This window comes from Lissotriton vulgaris, chromosome 3_1 (assembly GCF_964263255.1).
Source record: "Lissotriton vulgaris chromosome 3_1, aLisVul1.2, whole genome shotgun sequence".
NCBI classification, from domain to species: Eukaryota; Metazoa; Chordata; class Amphibia; order Caudata; family Salamandridae; genus Lissotriton; species Lissotriton vulgaris.
Window position 1 is genome coordinate 1,427,415,046 of NC_141689.1, and position 21,883 is coordinate 1,427,436,928.

Consider the following 21,883-nt stretch of genomic DNA (forward strand, 5'->3'; position numbering starts at 1 on the left):
AGGTATAGTGTACACTGCTATTTCTGCACAGAATCATTGACTGACTCTATTGGTGTCTCCTTCTCCCAGTGATGACAGATCCAATAGCACAGGGGCCAGTGGAGTGTCTTCACTCCTCTATCAGCACCGTCAAGTTCTCATCCCGTGCCTTGTGGTTTCAGGGCAAACCCAATTGCTCTACTCTCGTAAACCCCATGGTCCTCAAGTTTATGGAAAGATACAACTTCCTGGGAATGTATAATAGAGTTGTTTTTTCTATGCAAATGTATTCATGACTGTTTCTTTCATGCGTTTCTGAACTGCATATTGTTTTCATTTGAGGTTTCCAGAGTAGTTGGACTCACTAAATGTTGGTGCTTTAATGTTGTAAATGACATTGATATTGCTCTTTGAAGGGGGATATATCTTATTTTTAGCTACAAAAGCAGCTTTTTGGCCACCATAAGATGATTGTCACCATAGTAAAACAAATTCTGGAGAAAATCATTGTTTCAATCCTCCTCTATGGCACACAACAATTCATCTAAAAAAAAAAAAGGTGGTTAATTAAAACTGAAAGAGTGGAAAAGTGGAAGGTGAATAGGCAAAGGATCCATTGCTGGCAAGGATGCCATACGTTTTTGAAACACTACTGCTTAATTGATGTTTTTAAAGTTGTTTTTTAACAGTGGAGAATGACAGTAACCTGTTCTCTGACAAAATATCACCTCTGGAAATATTGAGATACAAAAATATTGTGACAAATATCAATGTCAAAAATATAGTCATTCTATGCTTATAATGGCAAATACAAAAATATTTTTACAAAATATTGTTTTCACTAATATAGTTGCATAAATTATAGTTAAAAAAATATATATATAGAGTTTAAATATTAAATATTAAATGTATTAAGAACAAGAAAAATATATGTTTAGTATTTATATAAACAAATATAACATTAAACTGATTTTTTAAAGATAAACACATTAACATACATTTAAATATATCTAGTTAAAAAAGATTTAACTCATTTTAATTTCTATTATAAAATAACTTTCTAAATGTAAAAATATAAATATATATATATATATATATATATATATACACGCAAATACCAAATAACAGTTCTTTTTTTTAAAAAGCAAACATAAACGAAAACTATTGCATATATTACAAATATTATTCAAAAATATAATTGTAAATCAACTAAATCATAATATAAATTGTAATATAAAATAAAATATAATATTTTACATTTAACACATATACTATTCCATCTAAAGTTTATACAAAAGTACACAAACTATTCAACTAAAGAGGAATAAAATGTACTAGTCCCCCTTCAAACAATGCAACAGTAGGAAAAATATTACATTACACAGGGGTAAAATTTACCATTCCCACTCCAGTCAATGCAACAGTAGGGGGGGAACCTGCGATGGTGAGGGCCGCTACGGTGGAGTTCCACGCCTCCACGTTGCACCTGGGCTTTCCCCTCCCTTGCTCCTTCCCTCCCACGAGGTAGATGGCGGCGGCAGCGAGATGTCGTTGTTCTGCTGAGTAGCCGCCAAGTTGCTGAGTTTTTCAGTGCGGTTTGAAGCGATATATACATCAGTGTTTGGAGCTGCGGGGGACCGCGAGGGCTGAGGATGCTGAGGACGAAATTAACTGTGTAGCAGTTGGAGCGGAGCGAGGAGCTGATTCACGGTCAGATCAAGTGCAGGCGGAGGTGCGACTCGGAGACTCGGAGAATCAGAGACTGGCCTGGATTAAAAATCTGAATTGGTTGCTTCCTGCTTCGCTTTATCGCTGGTCTGGGTCCATACTGCGTACTGCTTTGGTGTGAGTTCCTCCCCGCCGCCGCAGCCTTTTGGTCATCTGGCTGCGGTCGCAGTGCGGGAGGGACTCCAAGCTCCAGGATTCCTTGCAGCAACCTTGGCAGGTGTGGGTCCCGTCTGAGAGTTTGGCATTTTGCAGCCGATGGACTTCTTTCCCGGCTAGGGTCTCAATTGCCTGTCTCCAAAAGCCCGAAATCATACTCCTGGGTGAGTTTCGCATTGGACACATTATTTTTCTCTCTCTTTTCTTCCGCTATAAACTGAAGAGTACTGCCATAATTAGTTTTTGGATTGCTTTCTTTGGGGCCTCTTTAAGTCCTTAGTTTCCAACAGTTAAGTGATGGGGAAACTACTAACTGCGCGTTCTAAGACAAGAATACGTCATCAGCAGGTTAAAGAGGAGGCAGACGAGGGGCGTGGCTTGAACGCCGCACAGGATGGCGGCTTAGCACCGGAGCTCCGCAAGTCGAGCACCGGAGCCGGCGACTTTCTCCGCTCCCACCGGTCCTTGGTGAGCGCAAATGATATTTTTGTGCGTCGGAACGTGAGCTGAACAAGGAGAACCGAGCAGCATTTCTCTACTCCGACGGAATGCATATCTTCCGTAAGTGACGCTCTTCAGCTCCCCGGCGGCCGCCATTTTCTGCACTTGCCGCGCGCTTCCTTTACAACGAGCGCCGCTTCTCTACCTCAGCATGTGCAATGCGGTTGCTATTTACACCGGCCAATTACCTTTAAAACGCCCTTTCCTGCTCTGATACATACAGTCTGTGACTTTCATGCTGGTTCTTGGCTTTAATATCAGTTTTCACTCCTCATTTTTCATCGATGTTTCCTCATGACTGAAGATGATAATCTCCTCATAATAAGGCGGAGCGCTGCTTTGCATAACGCTCATTGAACTTTCCAGCTGCATTCAGCGCCTCCTTGTCAAACTCTCTGACATGACATGAGGTGATAGTTTATATCCACGAAAATCTATTGGCTATACCTGAGGAAAGGTTCTATATTTTATTGACTGCTCTAATTAACTGTTTTTCTTGCATTTCCTCATTTTTCGTGCAGCAAATACACGTTTTTTGGTGCCTTCCACTATAAAAATCACCTTTTGCTTCCTATTTACAACATTTTTCTCATCAACCCATTGTGGTGACATTGTATTTACTTCTCCTGCCTTCTATGGGGAAACTCCGTACTCTCAAGCTCACAGCATCAAAAAACAAGCCACAACTTTCCTCAGACTCTGATTCCACAACTCCTAATATGGATGATCCCACTTCTCTCAAACCTAACGCTACTCACGGCGCTATTCCTAAAAATACTTCAACTAGTAAGCTTATACAACCTGGTTCAACGAAGCGTTTAAAAAAAGATCCTCCATCTCCAGGTTCATCATCAAATTCTGCTTCAATGGATCTTATTCTGGAGGAACTTCGAGCACTTAAACCCTTCATGGCCGAAACTACTAAAACCTTACAATTTCTCCATGACAAGTGGTCCACGTTGGAATCTAGGGTTCTTTTGGTGGAACAATCGACTGAGACTCTTCATACCTCACATGCAAAAATTTCGCTCTTGGAAAAAGATGTCTCCCTCCTAAAACGACAGTCGGAGGAATTGGAAAATCGCAACCGGAGGAACAACCTACGCCTTTATAATCTTCCGGAACTTACAGAGGGGTCTAATCCAACAGTCTTCTTTCAAACTTTTCTACCAAAAATCTTAGACCTTCCTCCTTCCACCTCTCTAAATATTCAACGTGCGCACAGACTTGGCCCGAAAGTTTCTGATAAACCTCGAGGTGTCATCATGCTGTTCCTTCAATACACTGATCTCCTCCAAGTACTTTCTGCAGTAAAGGCTAAAAAACAAGTTATGTGGGAAGGCCGCAGATTATACCTTTCTCAAGATGTTGCCAAGATCACAGCCGACCGTCGGAAGCAGTTCCTGGATTTGAGACCTCGTTTGAGAGCCCTTGGCGCCAGATATGGGCTATTACATCCATGCCTCTTCAAGGTCACCTACAAAGAACGAACTACTACATTTGAAGATCCACTCGTCCTTGAAGAGTTCCTGCGTCACTATGAAGCCGAAAGCATGGACACTGCAAGACCCGTCTGACCATTTTGATCTGTTTTGTCTGTTTTTTGCCATGTTTTCTCATTGTTTCTGATCCTCGTGTCTGACTAAGTGCTCTCCACCCCTGTCTATCTCATCCATATTCTTATGTTACTTTTTATTACTTTTACCATGTGTATTTTAATATTTTCTTCCTCTTTTTTACCTTCTTACAGATCCTTTTCCCGTGTTTCCTCATCCCGGTGTATTCGTATTTCCCTCCACTTCGTTCCTTCGCTGGTTCCTCAAGTGTTCGACGATGTGAGTCTCCGTTGTTGATGTCGTCCTCTTCTGGCGTCGTCATCCCTCAGTCCTTTTTTGATCTCTTTTTATCTGTTATGCTATTACTCTTTATACACACTTTGTTCTCTATTCTTTACTGTTCTCTTTCTCTTTCCCCCTTTTTCACCTCTTTCTCTTCTGTCTCTTTCCTCCATTCTCTTTCCTCTCTTTTGCTCTCTTTCTCTTCCACCTCATGTTTCTTACATGCCTATTACTGTTCTCTTTCTTTTCATATTCACTTTTCATTATATCTTCTTTCACACCATTCTACTGAAGTTACAAATTCCGAGTAGTTACTTGGAATGTTAAGGGGTTAAACAACCCCATTAAACGTCAACGTGTCCTAACCCACTTGACACGCCTCAAAGCTGATATAGCTCTCCTCCAAGAATCTCACCTTTCTGATAAGGAGGCTAATAAACTTAAGCGTTGCTGGGTAGGACATGTCTTTCATTCTCCTGCTTTAGGTAAGAAAAATGGCACTGTTATTTTATGTCATAAAAAGTTAAATGTTTCAGTTGTCTCCCATGAAAATGATGACAATGGCCGTTGGGTTGTTACTAACCTTCTTATTGATAAAATTCCTATTGTTATCTTCAATGTATATGCTCCTACAGGTATTGATAAATTATTTTGGCCTGCTATTTCTGACAAATTAGTAACAATTAATGAGAAATATGTTATTTTTGGTGGTGATTGCAATCAAGTTCTGGACCCCTTTCTTGACAGGAATTCCAAAGTTAAGTTTATTCCCTCTAAGATGCACTCTCAGTTTATTGCCTCTCTTCAGAATTATGCTTTAGTAGACATTTGGAGACTATGTAACCCTGACCTTAAAGAGTACACGTTCTATTCCCCCACCCATCATTCCCAATCCCGTATTGATTACCTTTTCCTTAGCAAACCCCTAGCACAACTGGTCACACATTCGGACATCGGTTCCATTCTAATCTCAGACCATGCTCCCGTTTTTGTTGATATTGACCTTATTCCCTTCTCTCCTCACTCAGGACGTTGGAGATTTAATAACTCCTTACTCCTAGACCCCATTTTCTCCACTAAATTTACAGCTTTTACCTCTGAATTTTTTACTCTCAATCATCTCCCTGGGTCTTCCTTTGTTACGGTGTGGGATTCCTTCAAAGCAGCTGCTAGAGGTTTTATCATTGATTTTGTCTCTCAAAAGAAAAAACAATCAATCACCAAATCAACTCAACTTTTAGATAAAATTAAAAAACTTGAATACTCCTACTATAACTCTTCCTCTGACTCCTCACTTAACGAACTTATCTCTGCCAAAATTGAATTCAATAAATTTACCACTAATGCGGCATCAAACACTCTCCTTAAATGTAATTCCCGTTATTACGGGGGACAGAACAAAATGGGTAAACTGTTAGCTAATTACCTTAAAATACGCAAAGAAAGAACAAAGATTGAATCATTACAGGGTCCAACCGGTACTTCCTTCTTCAAAGATAAGGACATATTAGCTCAATTTGTCTCTTTCTCCCAAAACCTATACACTCCTGAATCTATCCCTGCTCCTGATGACCTCCTTGCTTATTTTCGAGATATTCCTTCCCCACAATCTGCACATGTTGACTTTCAACCACTAAATCTAGACATCTCCCCCTCTGAAATCTCTCATGCCGTTTCAATCCTACGTAAAGGTAAAGCCCCGGGTCCTGACGGTTTCACCATTGAATTCTATAATCATTTCTCTTCCCTCCTCCTCCCTAAACTTTTCCTGTTATTTCAGTCATTTGCTGATTCTGGTTCCTCTCGAGGAACTTTCCAAGACGCCTTAATCTGTTTAATACCCAAACCAGACAAAGATCATACTTTATGCAAAAATTATCGCCCTATCTCCCTGGTCAACACAGATTATAAAATTTTTGCCAAAATCATAGCTCTTAGATTAGATCCTCTATTGCCAGAACTTATAGGTCCGGAACAATCTGGGTTCGTTAAAGGTCGTCTGTCAACAGACAATTCTCGTGTTTTCTTTAACATTTTAAGTAGAGCCTCTTCCCTTACTTCCCCATTGGCTGCCATTTCTCTTGATGCCGAGAAGGCTTTCGACAGAATCAACTGGGATTTTATGTTCCAAGCTCTTCGTTGGTTCGGTTTCCCACCTAAATTCATTTCCCTTATCTCTTTACTTTACTCTAGTCCCCATGCCTCCATCTTTGCCAACGGCTTCACTTCTGATTATTTTCCCCTCCAAAGGGGAGTTCGTCAAGGATGCCCTCTATCTCCTCTTTTGTTTATTCTAGCTTTAGAACCCTTTTTAACCAAAATTAGACGTGACGAGAACATTTCCGGTTTCCAATATGGCCCCCAACAACAACAAATTAAACTATCGGTGTACGCTGACGATATTTTATTTTACTGCTCCGACCCTCAAACAACCCTACCTTCCTTCCTAAACCAAGTCTCCGCTTTTTCTAATGTATCTGGCTATAAGCTTAACACGGACAAATGTGAAATACTACCCCTGAATCCCTTATGTCTTAAACATCTATTTGATTCTTCCGGATTTTCCTGGCAACCCTCTAAGATTAAATACCTAGGTGTTTGGTTCGCCCCTCGTCTCTCTGACACCCTCAAATTTAATTTTGAATCCCTTTCTACTAAGCTCACTTCTTCCATCAATCGTTGGAACCCTCTCTTTCTTTCCTGGTGGGGTCGTCTGGATTCCATAAAAATGATGCTAGCCCCTTTGGTCCTATACACTATTTCTATGATTCCCATTCGCATCCCCAATCATCATTTTAAATCAATAGATTCTATTTTATTGAAGTTTTTATGGAAAGACAAAAAATCCAGAATAGCCCTCTCTGCTTTAAAGAAAGACAAATCTTTAGGCGGAGTCAAATTCCCCAATTTTAAATCATATCATACTGCTTTCTCCTTGAAACAAGCCTTACGTTGGATTTCTTCGGATACTCCATATTATCCTCCGCTTTGGCTGACATTGGAATCATCTTTCCTTCACCCTTATGACTTTAATGAAGTTCTTTCCTTTTCCTCTGGCGTCACCTCTCTTCGATCTCCCATCATTTCTCATACTCGTTCTCTTCTTCAGCCATATTTAATATCCACCTACCCCTCCGCTTCTTCTACTTCTTCCCAACCTATTTGGCATAATAAACTTCTTAAAATTAAAAATCGTTCAATCTACTGGAAATCTTGGCACTCTCGTGGTTTAAAATGGATATCTCAACTCATCTCTGACTCCTCCCCTCTCTCCTTCCACTTACTTCAAACCCAATTTTCATTACCTTCCTCGTCTCGCAAACAATATCTATCTCTTCTTCCCTCCCTTACCCAATATCTTTCCTCTCTCCCCGCCACCAACACTATTCCTAAACTCCATTTTTCCATTTCAAATGCTCTCGACCAATCCCCTTCTGCATCTTTTCTTTATAAATCCCTTCAAACACCTATAGATCGCACTAAATCCAAGGTTGAGTTGGCGTGGGAGAAGGATTTGTCTCAAACATGGCCCCCTAGTCTCTGGGATAAAGTTTGGTCTAAAATTCTAAGTACATCTAGAGCTGCCAATACTACCCAAACCTTATTTTTTATCTATAATCGTACATTATACACTCCCGCAATTTTGTCTTCTTTTTCTCCAGACACTTCTCCCACTTGTTGGTCCTGTCCCTGCCCTTTGGCTGATTTGAAACACATGCTCTTTGAATGCCCTCCCATTCTCCATTTCTGGCATCTAGTTTGGTCTCAAATACAAAAACTTTTTCAACTCACTATCCCCTATTCTGTCCTTCAGATTTTCCTAGGCTCCCTTTCCCCTGACCTTTCTGGATCCCACCATAAACACAAATTACTTGATCTCCTGATAGCCATCGCTTTCCATCATATTACAACACATTGGAAACAAGCTAAGGATGTTTCTTTTTCTGCATGGTGGAACGCAGTTTGTTTCAATCACCGCCTAGACACTAATTTTGTCTCCCCTATTTCTTTAGCAATTAAACGTGACCTTTTATGGCTTCCCCTCACCGAATATTTATCTAGAATTACCAGGCCCTCCCCCCTTTCTCCACCGCGTTCTGTTGAAGTTCAAAAACCACCGTGAATTGTTTTATCTCAATATTTGTAAATTTATTAATGCATCTTAATTTCTTTTTCTTTGTTATCACTTCTATGATGTATGCCTCTCATGTTTTTTCCCCACCCTCAATATTTCTGCAATTTTGAATTCCATTGGTTTTGTTTCACATCCTTTTTTGATCAAATATTTTTCTGATGTAAGAGAGTTTTATTGCTTTTTATAACTTCTGATTGTCTCTTCATGCCCTGTTATTTCCTCTTTATACCTTAATAAACTTCAAACTTAAAAAAAAAAAAAAAGAGGAGGCAGACGCAGCCAAACGGGCAGGTATGGAGATGGGCAAGGAAGAGACACCCGACGATATCTCTGGGAGCTCTGTGGAGGAGGACGAAGAGTCTCTCGGGGACTTGCCTGTTGTGCTTATACAGCCTAATTTAGGGAATATTCACCCCAATTTGGAAAATTATTTCGTACAAGAGCAAGTGGCATCTGAGGGGACTATTGACAATTCTAAGGCACTTAAAGACCAGAAGATCCCGGTGGCGTTTTTTAAAGCTCCTAAACAATTTCCCCTATTTGAGAAGAAATCCTGTATGTCAGCGCTTAATAGTCCAACCCAACCTGCCATGGTATTAATATCTAATGCTTTGCCAGATAAACCAGCTACTGCTATGCCCCTTTTGGAAAATTTGAACCCTGCCGTAAAATTTGTTGATATGGATATTACGGTAGCCAATCCTTTACCTTCTCAGGAAAAAAGCTCAACATCTGCTGCGCAAGAAATAGACGTTTCTGTAAATCCTAAAGATTCACAAGTTGATCTCAGATCTTCAGCTGTCATCGATCTAAATAGTCCAATTTTAGCAATGGATACTGAGACGACTGGGGAATTTCAGATATCTGTTAAAGATATGTTAAATCTGATTTTGGGCGAGGTAAGAGAAATGAAGCAATTTCAAAAAGCTGAGTTAGCAGCTATTCATCAATGCTTGGATAAAATTGAAGATTCAGTGTCCTCTTTTCCTGCTTGCTTACAAGAGGCAGAGACTAGAATTTCAGGTCTGGAAGACCAAATGGTAGAAGTCAAGAAAGAGGTCCAAATTATTTCCAAATCTTCAAAAGAACTTGAGACTAAACTTGACGATTTGGAAAACTATAATCGAAGATCGACTTTTAGAACTGTAAGAGTCCTGGAAAAAATTGAGGGGTCTGACATGATGCAATGGGTAACCTCTTTTCTACGGCATGAAGTAATACCTGAGTTTAAAGGGGACTTAACGATCACCTGAGCTTATAGGGTTCCAGCTCATCAGTTCCCTAACTCCACACTTCCCCGTACTATTTTACTTAACTTTTCCGATGTTCGAGTTAAAGAGACAATTTTGTCTAAAGCCTTTAAACAAAGACAATTCACTGCCAATGCCACTACGAAGTGCCAAATCTTTTCAGATATGTCTGCTGCAGCAGCCCAGAGGAGAAAAGAGTTCATTAAAATATTGCACCTATTCAAGTCTAAAGGGGCCCAAGCTATGATTGCCCAACAATCTAAACTTAAAGTTTTGGTCAAGGGCAAATTCTATATGCTGTCAGACGTGAATGAAGCACAGGATCTACTTAATCAGATTCCACAAAATTAGGAAGACTGGGAAGACCCTAATGATTTGACTTATTTTTGTCTGGCTACTATATTTCTGTTCTGAAAGACTTAATTGGCAACTATTTTATTTTTGTTTTCTTTGTCTTTGCCTTTTCTTTTTCTCTTACTAGGAAACTTCGCATGGATTTTACAGGTGTTTGTGGGAAGAGGAGGGGCCGGGTCAAGGGGGGGACCCAGAGGGTTAAGGGGTGCAATAACAAGGCACCTCTATGATAGGGGTTAGTACCTTGTGGCCAGCGTGTGGGGGAAGTAAAGGAGTAGAGAAGGGCCATGGGGTAAGGAGTAGGAGGGTGGGGTGGGCGACTCGGGTGGTGGGGTGAAAAAAGAAAAAAATATTGAAGTAATTGGAGGCTGTGTTTTTCCTTGTGGAATTGAAGGTTTTTGTTATTATATGTTAGTAATAAGAGAAAAACTGTTCCGACAGAATCTGTCTATAATTGTTGCAATGTGTGTCTTTAATGATTATAATTTTAAAGAGAAGTGTGGCTCACTGGTTAGAGGAGGCAGACCTGGAAGCAGAGGTCAGCCCGGGACCAGGGTTCAATTCCCGGCTCGGCGGGGTCTTGAGTCCTAAAATGTCCATGGACTCGACAATTCTCGCTCCGGTGCCTACTCGATTCATGGGTTCACACTCTGCGACTCTGGGCAATAGCTTGCTTAATCTCCACAACGGCCCCTTGCGGTGGGATGCCTGGCTTTCACCTTGTGGATACCCTGCCGGGGTTATCTCACAGGGGAATACCAGGACGGGTTCCCTAAGCAAGCGCTTAGAAACCGCTTGGTGATTTGCGCTATATAAATTCCTGTACATTTACATTTACATTTTTAGTAAGGGCCTTAAAATAATTTCTTTCAATATTAACGGCCTAAATAATAGGAAAAAAATGTGAGCAATTGAGTCATGGATTAAAACTGGAAATCCTGCGGTAATTATGTTACAAGAAACCCATATTTCTGTATCTAGAATGGATGAGTTCTCAATGTTTAAGACATGGGCCTCATTCCGGGGGTTTTCGTCTTCTGCATTGTCCCAACAGGGGGTTGCACTCTTCATAAATAAAAACTTGGAGGCTGAAATTATACAATCAGAAGAAGGTGGCTTAGGCAGGTGGTGCTGGGCTACATGTCTAGTGAAGAACAGACATAGGCCGATTACCTTTGTTTGTTTCTATGCTAACGATAACCCCCAGCCTTATGAGGATTTATTTCAATCTTTGTTAATGGTGGGAGGAGATATCGTCATCGGTGGGGATTTTAATATTCTTATGAATACAAAATTAGATTCTACTACATCCTCAAAAAAACAGCTTAAACCTAAATCTTGGAGATCAATCTCTAATAATATGACGATACTCGATTTGTGTGATCCCTGGCGTCTACAAAATCCACAAAAAACAGATTTCACCTGCTGGTCGGGTAGGTTTAAGTCCTCCTCCCGAATCGATTTTTTTTTAGCTTCAAGGCAGTTAGATTTTTCTTATCAGCAGATTTTTCATAATGGTTTGTTCGGATCATGCGTTAGCCATTGAGTTCAAATTGAGAGGGGAGTTGAGAGTTCCTAAGAGATGGATATTTAATAAAATGCACTTGCAGAATAAAAACTGGGTCACTTTACTTAAACTGGAGATTACAGATTTTATTGCTCATAATTCTGGTACAGCCCCTCTTCATATTATTTGGGATTCATTGAAAGCTTATATTCGAGGAATCGTTATAAGCAAGGATGCAGCTGACCGGTCGGCCGTTAAGGCATCTAGGAATTTATTACAGCAAAAAATTCAGGCCCTTACCTTGCAAAGGCAATCTAATCCTTCTAGTATTATCCAAAAGCAATTAAATGAAGCCAAACGAGAACTTAGCTCTGATCTGTTCGCACAAAGTGAAGACATTTTACGTAGACAATCTCAAAAAATCTATGAGGAAAGTAATTTCACTGGTAAATTCTTAGCCTGGCAGGTTAAAGAGCATGCAGCTGCAAATCAAATCCGCTCTTTAAAATGCCCCATCACACATATCGAGATGTCACAGCCTGGGGAAATTGGTTCCATTATGTTGTCTCACAATCAAAAAATTTATAGCAAAGATCACGTTACAGATCATCAAAAACTTTCCAATTTTTTGGGTAGATATGCGATGCCCTATCTTTCACAAATAGACCAAGAGACAATGATTAGTCCCTTTTCTAAGGAAGAATTAGAGTTGATAGTTAAAGACCTTCCAACTGGCAAGGCTTGTGGCCCGGATGGGCTCCCAGCTGAATATTTTAAGTTTTTTTCAGTTCTTTTTCTGATTTATTTTTGCAATTGTTAAATTCTAGACTCGAAGGTGGGCAAGCCCCAGACTCTTTTCGTTTTGCACGGTGGTTAGCTTTCTGAAGAAGGGGAAAGAATCAAAAGACCCCAATTCATACAGACCCATAACATTATTAAATTTGGATTATAAAATTACTACAAAATTACTATCAATTCGTTTTAATACTATTGCTGCTGATTTGATTCATCCGGATCAAAATGGTTTTATTGCGGGTCGTCAATTAATTACAAACACACATTATTTGACTGAGGCGTTAGATTATTTTGCTACACGAGGTGTTTCTGCTTTAATTTTACTATTAGATGCAGAAAAAGCTTTTGATTTGGTGGTTTGGGCAACACTTTTTACTATTTTAGCGCATTTTAAAATACAGCGACAAATCATTAAATTAATTCAGAATTTATACACCGGCGCTAAAGCCAATGTGATTATTAATTTTGTTGGGGTGGGATCAGTTCTAGTTAAACGAGGCACACGGCAGGGATGCCCCCTGTCTCCTATTCTTTTTGCTTTTTTATTGAGCCACTAGCTATTGCTATTCGGAATTGTGCGAATGTGGCTCCCCCGATTATTTCTATGGCTAAAATTAAATTATACGCGGACGACATCATGTTATTAATTAAACCAGATCTACAATCTCAAACTAATGTTTTACAGATTTTTGAAGAATATGAGGCTTTAGGCGGATACCGCATTAATAAAAAAAAGACTGAAATTTTGGTCTGCGGAGGCGGAGAGCCAGAATTACATCCAGATTTAAGCGGCTGTATTAATTCAAGGCCCAAATGATACTTGGGGGTCTTGTTCTCTGCCTCAGTATCAGATTTATATACACTTAATTTTGATCCTCTTCTTCAGAAAGTTTGTTCTATGTTTGCTAGGTGGAACCCTTTGCCATTATCCATCTTAGGCCGGGTCGCACTGATTAAAATGTCCGTACTTCCGCTTTTTAATTTTTTATTTTCTACTATTCCCTGTTTTTTGCCCGGCACCTTTTTCTCAAAAGTAGAATCATTGTTTTCAGGTTTTGTGTGGCGTAATAAAACTCCTCGTATCTCAATAGGTACACTTTGTGCAGATACAGATCAGGGCGGTCTCTCGTTACCAAATCTTAAAGATTACTACAATGCATATTTTGCACAATATTTAGAAAGATTTAAAATTGGATCTAATAGGCAGGATATATTTATTAATTTTTTTTTGATCGAATCAGTCTCGGGGCTCAAATTCCTTCCCCCCCCAAGTTCCTAAATCACCTAAACTTGTTCGATATAAGATTATGAACTGGTTGTTTAAAAGACCGGAAGCCATGCTCAAAAGATATTCTCTCCCCCAGATTAATTTAACAACCCCTTTAATGAATGTTTTTTTCCTAACGGGGAATAAAATGGGATCAGAAATAATTCGAAATTGGGAACGTGCTGGGCTCAATATATTACCAGATTTTTTGAGGGATGGAACGTGGATATCTCAGGGTGAGATGGGACGATTAATCCCGGAAATTTTTTTGTTAATAAATTCTTACAGTTTGATTTATAAAACTTTGACACAATTGGACCCAAGATACATAAGCCCTCCTACTCAGTTATGGAACGATCTCTTTCTGACTATAAGAGCTAGAAAACCCGGGGAATGGAAACGGTGCTTAGCACAGAGTAGGGAGGAAGATTTGAGCATAAAAGTAATAAAAAAATGGCAAGAACAAGAGAACCATCTATTATCTATTTATTCCTGGAAGACTATTAATAAATTTAACTTTAGTATATTGAGAGGCGCAAATTGGCGTAGAATGTTATTTTTTAGCAAATGGTTATTATATCGTACTCCTGCTGTTATCGCCACAATGTATATTAATACTTCAGCTAACTGCTTCAGATGTTTGCAAGCCGCTCCCGCCAATTGGTTCATATAATTGTACATTGTTCTAAAATCAAGCCATTTTGGAATGAAGTTTTTTTCTTCCTTCAAACTTATCTCAGGATCACGATCGGATCCAATGTTAAATTAATTTTGTATGACATTGACCCTGACCTTGAATTAGTAGACCATTTGGTAAAATTGATATATATAGCAATGGCAGTGGCAATATTACAGAATTGGCGCTCAACGCAGGTCCCCTTGTCCCAGGAATGGCTGCAAAAGATGAAGAGAGTTAGGAAGAGTGAATTACTATATGCACAACAAATTGGAGGGGTGAGAAAGTTTGATAAAATTTGGAGATTTTATTTTGATTGATTTAGGACAATACTTGTCATTTTATAAAGAATTTGTAAATCCTGTTATGTGTCTTTATCCTGCAGTACATATTGGTATGTTTTGCTTTAATGACCTCAAGAACTTCAATAAAAAAATTAAAAAAATGTTTTAAAATGCAACAGTAGGGAAAGTGTTGGATTGTGGGGGAGTAAAGTTTACCATTCCCACTGCAGTCAATGCATCAGTAGGGAAAGTCTTGGATTGCAGAGGGTTGACAACGTACTATTCCCACTCCTGTCAGTGCAACAGATGGGAAAGTATTGGATTTCAGAGGGGTAACATTTACTATTCCCACTAGAGTCAATGCAACATTAGGATCAAACTAATTCACATCAACATAATAAAATATTATCAACAACAAAAATAAACAATTATAAATATAAATATGTAAAAAAGGAAACAGATTTTTTTATTGAAATGAAATACAATCTGCGTTACAATGTTAAAAAACATATCATAAACTACTAGACTTTATACATTTGAATTTAAATACAAAGCCATAGTCTCGAAATATCAGAAAATACAATATTATTTACATTTAAAAACACAATTAACACATACAATAAATCATTTTTAAAAAAAGAATTAAATACTAGTTAAAATATTCATAATGAATATTTATTACTTAAATAATTAAAGTTAATTACCATCCCACCATTTATCTTTACCCATAAAAAACCCACATCAATTATACAAATTAACTATTTCCATAATTTTCATAATTAAATCTCAAGTAAACAATAATATTTAACTAATTAATGATTTAAAATAACTTCCCACCATTTACTCCTACAAAGTCAAGTACTCACACCTAATATATAATTTAAATAATATTTTATGTACATATTTAATATATTTATTTATCATTTCTATAAAAATTATAAAATAAATGTACTACTTAGTATAAATAATTTCCTACACACCCTTTACACTTAAAACCCCCAGCACCAAACAAAAATAAAAACATTTAATATATTCCGGAAAATTACACAATCCTCATTTAAATAATTAATATAATTTAAAATTTAATTCAACAAAAATAAAAGTATTAAATACATCTAATTTAATTACTTCCCACTCTAGATCCCTACAAAACACACTACTTAGCACGTAAAACCTAATTAAACAAAAATAATTATACAATTACCATAATTATCTATTACATACTTATTAATTACAAATTAATAATTAATTTCAAATAATTTACTTCCCACCCTATACTGCAACAAAACACACAACCCACAGCTAAAACTTAATTAAAACAAACACATAATTATACAATTAACATATTTAATTATCATTTAAATAATTACATTTTTATAACATTTTAATTAATTATCTATAATTAATTTACCTCCCACCTTATAACCCTAGAAAACACACAGCCCACACATAAAACTTAATTTTACAAAAATCATTATATAATTAACATAACTAATAACAAATGAACTACAAAATATTATTTAAAAGTCAAATAATCATCATTAAATTTCTTTCCACCCTGCACCCCTATAAACCCCACAACACACTATTGTACTAAAAATAAGAAAATTATAAAATTACGGGCCTGATTACGATGACGGTCCATAGGGGAAGCAGGACCGCCGGACTAGAAGTCAGCGGTCCCGCTGCCCTGATTATAATGCGACCGCCTTGAATGTGTATATTTTCTATTGTGGTTTGTGCTGCGGGCAGCAGCACACACCCCAATAGAAAATAAACACATTAAAAACGTCCTTGCACCATGTGGCAGACACCATGTGGTGCCAGCCACATGGTGCAGGGATGTTTAGGGGGGGGCATCATTTGTGGCCCCCATGCCCCATAGCAGAGGGCCAGGGGTTAAGAGGGCCCTGTTAGGGGCCTCAAAGTCACTTTCTGCCTGCCTTTTCTTGGTGGGTGAACGGCCATGAAAGGACAGGAGGAAAAGGACATTGTAAACTCTGCGGCAGTGCCTGAGCAGGCGCCACCTTCATTGTAGGAATTACTGACCTTTCGAAGCACCAACGGGCTCCTTGAGCCCATCGAAAGTGCAGTGGTCAATGGCTCCGCCAGATGCCTCTGCCCGCCGCATCGTAATGCCACAGGCAGACCGCAGTTGCAGATGTCGGTAGGTCCGACACCAGCGAGCCATCAGTGTCAGACCCACCAACATCGTAATCAGGCCCTACATTTCCAAACTACTAACAGTTAAATACCCATGAGTCTGAAATACATTTGCTGTAATAATTAAAATGCTTACCTTTAAAATAATTAAAAAATCTAACAAAAATGTAAACATTTTAAAACAAAACTCCTTAAAACCAAAATGAAATACCTATACTTTTACTCAGATGAATGATGCTTTTTGATATCATACACAGTGTGTTAAGGGGGGGACGTTCATTACAATGCAGGCAGTACATCCTAATGCCTTTACAACACAAATTTTACAATGCAGGTGACATTATATTGCATGCTATTACAACACATGTGCCATCACAATGCATGTCATTACAACGCATACCATTTCAAAGCATTGTAAGGTAAGTAATCGTTGTAATTGAGGTAAGTTGTTAATTTTGATTATTTTAATAGTAATAGTATTATTTTAAAAATATTAAAATAGATTAAACTATTTTTTATTATTTTTAAAAAATATATATCATATAAATTATTTAAATTGGATAGGTTAGTGTAATAATTCTCTGTTAAAAAAACATATTCGAGTATTGGATTAGGAGTTCATTAAAAAAATATATATAATCTATAATATAAATTCATAAATTAAAAAATATTAAATATGCTGTGCATTTTTTGCCTGGAACAGATGTATGAGAAATAGGGGTTTTGTGAGGGGGAGTGTATTAATACTCAGGTGCCCTTGTGCCAGGAGGCTCCGACGTGAGACCACTGTGCCCGGAGGTGCATAAAGTCACCCTGGGCTCCCTCTGAGTGGGAGCCCTTATAGCAAACTTTACTGCACCGCCACATTGCTGCTGAGCCTGGGACTCCAGCCCCCAAGTGCCCCTTGCACCAGTAGGTGCCGACGTGAGACCGCCGCGCCCAGAGGCGCATAAAGTCACCCCTGGGTTCCAGCAGTGCGGGACGCGCCCTGGCGAAGCCCAGGCCAAGGGCAGGCCCATCTGCGCACGTCCGCGGCCGTTTAAGGCCAGGCCGACTCTTAGTGGGACAGTAATGACATCAACATCAACATGGGCTGGAGCAGTGTGATCTTTGTTTTAACTTCGGCAATGAGACAGAGGGGCAAGGAAGCAATCTGGGGCTGGCGACGGCTTACTGCAGGACAGTGACAATTGAACCAGCTTATGTGAGTAATTTCTCCCTCGTTACCTCCTTCCGAAGCTCCTTGAAGCATCTTAGACTTTTACTTAGGAGGTGGGCCCATTAGGCTGATCGTTTAAAACACACTATTGGGAAGAGGAAAGGTCCACCCACGTGTTCCCCTCAGGACTTAAACAAGGGAACCATTGACTAGTTTCTGGTAAAAGAAGTAGGGGCAATTACCAAAGGGATAGACAGGGCTGCGAGGTGGCTGAAAAACCAGCAGGAGGTTCTCTGGGACAAGGCCAATGTCAAGACAAGGTTGCAGATGTCTCAGGAGGCTCCAACCCAGGAACCAGTCTTACCCTAACTTGCAATAGGGCCAGGCCGACCAACACTCATGGTGCGGAACTAAGTGGCCCACCAGCCCCAAAGAAACACGGAAAGCAACAAAGAAAATAATTCTGGCGAAGAAAGGGGAAGGCACCGCAAGCTCAGACATTAAGGTTGCTGAGGACTTTGAAGATTTGTGGGGGCCCTTGAAACAAAACAAAAAAATTGTGGAAACAGTGACAGGCCGTCTGAATGATTTTTTAAATGAATTCGTAAAAGTATTGGCAGAAACAAGGGCAACACTCAATAAATTTGGTAACACATTGTCCCCCTCTAGCCAGGCTGTGCAGAACGCAGTACCTATTAATCAGGAGGTTCAACAAGTAATCCCCCGGTATTTCCTCCGGCTGAGATGCATACCGAGACCCAGATCCTTCAAAATATTCCCGGTGCAACAAGGCCTGTTGCACAGGTCGCGAATCCGGGGTTAATGATGCCCGGGCCGCTGGCTTCTTTTAATAGTAAAGGGATCATCGATTGCAACACCAGCCATGCAGGGGGATTACTTTAGCTGCCACCAAATACCCAAGACTTACCATTCATAGACCTCCCACCAGCAAACGGCCCCAACAGTGGTCCTGACAGGTGTACCAGAACTTAATAACGCAAATGATGAGTCCACCACCCACTTAATCAATAAAGTGACCCACTGGCTGTGTAAACATGCTGTATTTAATATTTCCGTGCATAGATATATCCTAATGGCCAGGAGGGTATCATGAAATGGCAGGACTAGGAAAGCATTTTCAGGAGACAGTGTGATTGTCACGCTTAGGTATCCTGAATTGGTCCACAAGATTCTATTTCTCCCCTCGCACCTATTTCCAGTAGAATCAGGGATCAAACCATTACAGCTGGGCTTCTTTTATAGGCCACCGCTTAGCTTAAAACGGTCTCAATGTTTTGCAGGACAAGAGGAGGGCTTTACCCAGGACAGGGAACCCTTGACTTTAATTAATGCATTTGCACCATCGAGGGACCTGAATTTATTTATTTTAAGTTTTATATAGCGCGAACATGACCCGTTAGGGTATCAGAGCGCTTTACAAGGAAAGATATGATATGTACAAGAAGGCAAGGGCAAAGTAAAGGGATGGGGGATGGGGAAAAGTCAATAGTGGGACAAAGCCGTGGCTATATACAAGAGTCAATTCAGTTCCACAATTCGCGAAGACTTGAGTACAATAAGGCAAAAGGAGGATATATATACAATAAATGGTACAGGTCCAAGTACAGGGTGGCATGGACAGAATACAAGGATGGGGGTTGGGGTAATGACAAAAGTAGGACAAGCTGTGGAAATATACAAGGGTCAATCAGTTTCATGATCGGCGAGCGATTTGATTACAATAGGACGAAAAAGATATGTACAAAAACAGGAACAGGAGCATTGGAAGGAGTAAGAGTTGTTACAGGTAGCAGGAATGACATAAATTGACTACAAGAAAGGGAGGGCTTGGGTAGAGTTACTGATACTTGGCCTGAATCCATTGGTACAGCATGGGGGAGGGTGTTGATCAATTTAGGGATAACAACACAAACCCCCCACGAGTGCAGGGACCAAACTCAGCTGGGACCAGATAGCATAGAGAGGGCTATTACCGCCCCTATTATCATCCCGTCCGTTGGTTCCTTGGAGAGGCATATTGTGGGCGATCTAAAAATAATCTCGCGGAATGTAGTGTGTTTAACTAACAAGTTCACGGACGAGCAGTGGCTCCATTACATCAGAGAATTCCATATAAAATGCCTCCAGAAAACGTGGGAGCCAGAAAATAACTTCTCCATTGAAGGTTATAAAACTTTCTTCTGCCCAGCATTAAGGTCGGGTTCAGGGACAGCAAAGGTGGCCTAATCATGTTTATAGAGCTATGAATTCACTGTAGGTGGAAGACTCAGTTATGGGACTCGGATGTCGCCCAAGGACTTACATTCTTTAACAACATGTACAGGCGAGTTTTAATAAATTTTTATAATGCAAAATCACACTCTCAGGGACTGACTATCCTCAATGAATTAAATACATGGCTGGAGCAAATACATGATGTAGGTCTGGCATAGTCCCAATTGATTCTTGTCGGAGATTTTAATTGCCATCTGTGTTCAAACTTGAGGGAGACCCATCACGATTGGTCGTCCTGTACGCTAAGAGAGGGACCACACATGAAGCATACTCTGAAAGGGCTGGATTTGAGTGGCCTCCTAAAAACACCTATGGGTCATCTCACATGCTGGACTTGATTGCCACCCATTCGGACATAGCTGTGCCCCAGACTTACAAAGGGAGAAGTTGCTCATCAATTATTCATCATCATCAATAAAGCTTTATTCGACAATTTGACATAAAAGCATAATCCATTACATAAAACACCCAATAAAACAGATCAAAAAAATTTGTAGTATCTCTCAATTATAAAACATCTGTATAAAAAGTTATAAAAACACCAGGACAAAATCAGTAATCACTCATGAAATCCCAGCTCATAATGGCAATAGAAATGGAACAATACAGTGTTATTCAATTGGGGGCCATGATCGTATATAAATTCATATATAAACAAGTCTTTATAAGATTTAGAAATATATACACAATATACATTGATCATGATGCCACGATTGCTTTAGCTCTTATAATCCATGTCCAACCTAAATACTTGGCTATTGTGATGTTAAGTGGCAACCATGCTTCGGTGTGAATCAATCTTAAAGCCTCATCACATTTCCTTGTCCCCACCACTCGGCAAATGGGGGCCAGCCATATTCGCCTTGGAACTATATAGGCGGGGCAGGCAAATAGCAAGTGAGCCAAAGAATCGGGGCTTTCTTTGCAATTGGGGCAAGGAGTATCCTTTGATGCCTCCCAGCTTGCAGTAAACACTTTGACTGGAAGCGTGCCTACTCTTAATTGAAACAGGAGCTATCTATCTTGTTGCTTTGTAGTAGTGTCCCAGTAAGGTTCTATTTTTTGGACTGGTTTAGCCATGAGGAATTGACCCGTCAGTGTCAAAGGGTCGCTATTCCTAAATGTATTGGCGACCACACATCCCCAATACATTTCCTTCATTTGCTCTCTGGACGGGAACCGGGAATTCTCAGGGTTCTCCCACAAGGCCACCAGACCAATATTTAACAAAAGCGATCTAACCTGCTGTAACCAAGTAATCTTTTTAAAACGATCACAGCGTATCAGATCTTTAAAGCCCTCAGCATAATGTGCCAATTCCGAGGTCGTCCAGATTCTCCACCAGTACAACAGGGGGCGTAGTCTAGCACCATTCGCTAATCCCTTCCTTCCTAGATCATTGAGCAGGGGCTTTACTGGGGTGCTTTGCGGGAGGTTCACAATTTTTCTGAAGAAACTATTCTCCGCGCCAGTTTAGACAGGTTATTAAAGCCCCATATAGGACTGCACTGACAACTTTCATGTTATAGATGGTCAGAGGAGGACTCACTGGCTTGGTAAAAGATGCATTAAATTCCCACTAGCTGGCGATGTTTTAATGTGACCTTGTCCAGATGCTTACCCCAATTCATGTTATCCTGAATAATAACGCCTAGGTATGTGAAATCTTTCACCTTCTCCAGAGGGCGCTTATTCAATACCATTACTCCTCCTGAGGATCTTTGTGGGTCGAATGTCATATATTTCGTTTTTGAGACATTTATCTCAAGACCCCGCCTGTGACAAAATTCCTCAAA

General features: G+C 39.7%; 1 protein-coding gene across 1 annotated transcript in view; it reads right to left on the reverse strand.

Moving 5' to 3' along the window:
- STAP1 (signal transducing adaptor family member 1) overlaps positions 1-21,883 on the reverse strand; it is a 512,237-nt gene that overhangs the window by 56,800 nt on the left and 433,554 nt on the right. The gene's annotated exons all lie outside the window — the stretch shown is intronic.